Source organism: Wasmannia auropunctata, unplaced genomic scaffold, assembly GCF_000956235.1.
Source record: "Wasmannia auropunctata unplaced genomic scaffold, wasmannia.A_1.0 LD335734.1, whole genome shotgun sequence".
NCBI lineage: Eukaryota > Metazoa > Arthropoda > Insecta > Hymenoptera > Formicidae > Wasmannia > Wasmannia auropunctata.
In genome coordinates this window covers 3,438-6,310 of record NW_012027156.1, presented here as the reverse complement: position 1 = coordinate 6,310, position 2,873 = coordinate 3,438, and the positions used below count along the sequence as shown (strand labels likewise).

The window sequence follows — 2,873 nt, the reverse complement described above, 5'->3', positions numbered from 1 at the left end:
TTCGAATATTGTTCGTATAATCTAGACCACCGTTTGTTTATTTTTCTTACTAACTTAGGGAATTGCTCCTCTCCGAAATAAGGACTGTGAAAACAATTAATAAATAATTATATATGTTTCCTATAGTACAAATTACTTTATAGGATAATTAATATTTAATTCTCAAACTTATTTATGCTATGTGTTACAAGAAACGTGAATAATTACACATAGACTCCGATTCTACGCTTCTCCATCCATATTCGGTTTAATCTTGGCTGCATTTCTTCCAGTTTATCACAAAATGTTCTTCCTACCCGAAAGATTAATCGATCTTTGATACGCTGACTGTAAAGATCCATAAGGTTGTTTAATAATTAGAATTAACTTTGACTTTATATTAGTGGTTACGTTGGACATCCTTAATAAATATTATATTATAATCATTTAAAGGGTATAGCGGATTAAGGAGGTGATTTCGAGCCCCGCGCGTAATCGATCGTTATAGTGGGCAAAATGTCCACCCAGATAAAAGAAATTTTTGTGCCAAGTTTCATTTCAAAAGACCCACACAATTTCGAAATATCACAAGAGATGTGATTTTTTTGATATTTTTTTTCCGCCAAATTTGAATTAATTTTTACAAAAAAATTCATGATTACAAAGACTATCCATATACATAAGTTTGAATTTTGTTGTTGTTCTGTGCCAAAAATTCTGTTTTTAAAAAAATCCAGAATATTTTAAATCACATTTTCTCTAGATCTAAAAAATTGGCTACTTTTAAAAAAATTCAGTAGATAAGTCTTATGCCATATTATATTCGATATTTTTTTCAGATTTTTTTATTTGGTGGAACGTTGCGAAAAAAAATAAAATCGGTTTTTTTCTTATTTTTTGGTCATAAATGTATTCGGTTGACATATATTAAATTGTTTCTAAATATAATATATCTAATTATTTACCTCCAATCTTATATCTGCAAACAATGGTATAAAACTTTAATGTTATAGAGTTCGCGTAGTTTAAACTGCGAGGTTTCAATTTTTTCCAGTCGGAAAATTAATTTAACTGATTTTAGCAGTTATTCCACTTTTTTAAACAAAGATCAATTTTTTACTATATCATCTTACTATACTATATGTATCTTGCATATAATAAACAATAATTAGGATATACAGGGTATCCCATAATAACCGCCTAAAATCTCGTGGGCTGGTAGAGCAGATTAAACTGAACAGAAAAGTATTTTGCTCCTTGTGTAATAAAATTCGATATTGTTCGTATAATCTTGCCCATAATTCCGTTATTTCTTCTGTTAACTCAAATAATTGCTGATCTCCGAAATACTGATTGTAAAAACAATTAATAAATAATTATATATGTTTCCTGTAATACAAATTACTTTATAGGATAATTAATAGGAGTTTAATTTTCAGACTTATTTATGCTATGCGTTACAAGAAACGTGAATAATTACACATAGTCTTCGATCCTATCCTTCTCTATCCATATTCGGTTTAATCTTGGCTGCATTTCTTCCAGTTTATCACAAAATTTTCTTCCTACCAGAAAGATATATTCATCTTTGCAATGCCGACTGTAATTAAGGATCCATAAAGTTGTTTAAAAGTTAGAATTAACTTTATATTAGTGATTATGTTTGACATTCTTAATAAATATTATATTATAATCATTTAAATTTTTAATTTGCTATTACAAGTTAACGTTTAAATCTCAGATTCGTTCAGCTAATATCAAAAAAGAGAATACTTACGGATAAGCTCTGAAGAAATGCTCCTCCTCTTTAGCTCGTCTCAGTATTAGCACCATATCACTATATATTTCCCTCAATTCTCTTCGTAACTGTTCCTTACGAAGTTGTTTGCATTGCCTTGCTATTATCATTTAACTTGATATTTCCCTTAATTCCCTTTCAGCTGCTCTTCACGGATTTGTTTAGCTTCGAGACTCCGACTGTAACCGATGTGAAACTAGCACCCAACTTTATAGAAAAAAAAAATTATTAGTGCAGCGCGTTTGTACTTTTGTACCGTTTGTTATTTCGTTTGTACCTCAAAGGATAAAAAGAAAAGTTGAAAAAAAATGACCAGCGCCCAACTATAAGATTTTTAAATTTCGCTTATGCCATTCGAAAGAAAATCGTTTGTACTTTCTTATAAGACTTTTGAAATCGTTTGTACCTCAACCGGATCGGAAATACAGATTTTTCAAAATACGCACAAGAGGTAGTTTCGACAATCTTTGAGATATTCGAAAGCAACAAGCGTCATTCGAAAAAGCACGAATAGCGCCCGTTTGTACCACCTTTGAAATCGTTTGTACCTCAACCGGACCGGAAATTCAGGTTTTTCAAAATAGACACAAGAGGTAGTTCGGACAATCTTTGAGATATTCGAAAGCGACAAGTGTCGTTCAAAAGAGCACGAGTAGCGTCCGTTTTCTTGTGCGTATTTTAAAAAATCTGTATTTCCAGTCCGGTTGTGGTACAAACGGGCGCTACTCGTGCTCTTTCGAACGACGCTTGTCGCTTTCGAATATCTCAAAGATTGTCGAAACTACCTCTTGTGCGTATTTTGAAAAACCTGTATTTCCGGTCCGGTTGAGGTACAAACGATTTGAAGGGTAGTACAAACGGGCGCTACTCGTGCTCTTTCGAACGACGCTTGTCGCTTTCGAATATCTCAAAAATTGTCCAAACTACCTCTTGTGCGTACTTTGAAAAATCTGTATTTCCGGTCCGGTTGAGGTACAAACAATTTGAAAGGTGGTACAAACGGGCGCTACTCGTGCTCTTTCGAACGACGCTTGTCGCTTTCGAATATCTCAAAGATTGTCGAAACTACCTCTTGTGCGTACTTTGAAAAAACCTG

The 2,873-nt window shown here is 32.7% G+C and overlaps 1 protein-coding gene across 1 annotated transcript in view; it reads right to left on the bottom strand.

Moving 5' to 3' along the window:
* LOC105456275 overlaps positions 1–2,873 on the bottom strand; it is a 6,748-nt gene that overhangs the window by 964 nt on the left and 2,911 nt on the right. The gene's annotated exons all lie outside the window — the stretch shown is intronic.